Below are 1065 nucleotides of genomic sequence, written 5' to 3'. Positions count from 1 at the left end.
CAAATATGAGATGAAATGAATTGTCAATCAAACTTTAAATATATATTTTTCAATAAAATTTCACAAATTTGTTTAATTATATTTTTTAAAACATCCCTTTTAACTCTATACTAAAGTTTTCTACACATAAAATGTACCATGAAACTAATAACAAATCACAAATTTTATGCTACCTAGCCTTGGACACACGCTGATATAACCACAACAAAGAGTGTAAACGTGAATGAGAGGAGTCGGACTTTATTCAATAGACGGCATGCGTCATTCTGCAAATTCCGGGCAGGTGGCGAAATCCAGGTATCCAAACCGTCCTACAATATCCTAAACCGTTGAGCTTGACGCTCAGGCCATCTCTATCGTGTATTAGGGTTTGAATCTCTGTCTTACCACCTCATATTTTAACCTGTACATAGGGACAATACGCTGATAATATAATTATAAAATTCACGGGTATCGCTGGGCCTGTAGCTCAGTGGTAGAGCATTTGACTGCAGATCAAGAGGTCACCGGTTCGAACCCGGTCGGGCCCTCTAGTTGATTAATAGATATTTTATTCTTTTCCCATGAAAAGCATCCCTGTCACAGGTTATAGGATACATTAATAACAAGAGGTCACCGGTTCGAACCCGGTCGGACCCTACGATTGAGAGATTAATCTTTTATGTTTTTTCCCATGAAAAACACTTTGGTTGTAAATTAAAATTTTGTATTTAAATATTTTTTATAACGATTTTATATTTATAAAAATAAATATAGTATTATGTAAAATTATTAATAAATTAATTTTTTAAATTAAAATATTTATTAATTTTTAATCTCATAAATTATTAATCTACTTGGTATGTCAATATTATTTCACAAAAGATAAAATCTTATACAATTGAATTAACGCAGTTATATAAAACAGTTAATAAACTTTAATACATATAGATTCATTATAAGTATCAAAATATTTACTATATTATAAATCTCACTTTATTAAAATTGGGAACTATCTAAATTATTTGTATTATTATTTATTGAAAATTTAAGATATATATATGTCACTAAATTAAAGTCACTTTT

At 29.1% G+C, this 1065-nt stretch overlaps 1 non-coding gene across 1 annotated transcript; it reads left to right on the top strand.

Annotated features, from left to right (window-relative positions):
- The first annotated feature begins 458 nt into the window (after positions 1–458).
- On the top strand, positions 459–530 carry TRNAC-GCA (transfer RNA cysteine (anticodon GCA)). The gene has a single exon. It is a non-coding gene; the product is annotated as a tRNA-Cys (tRNA).
- Positions 531–1065: the final 535 nt, after the last annotated feature.

Source organism: Pinus tabuliformis, chromosome 6 (genome assembly GCF_031772625.1).
Source record: "Pinus tabuliformis cultivar Carrire ecotype Pingquan chromosome 6, CPIR1, whole genome shotgun sequence".
In the NCBI taxonomy this organism is placed as follows: domain Eukaryota; kingdom Viridiplantae; phylum Streptophyta; class Pinopsida; order Pinales; family Pinaceae; genus Pinus; species Pinus tabuliformis.
The sequence above is the reverse complement of the archived record's forward strand: the minus strand, read 5'-3'. Positions and strand labels throughout refer to the sequence as shown.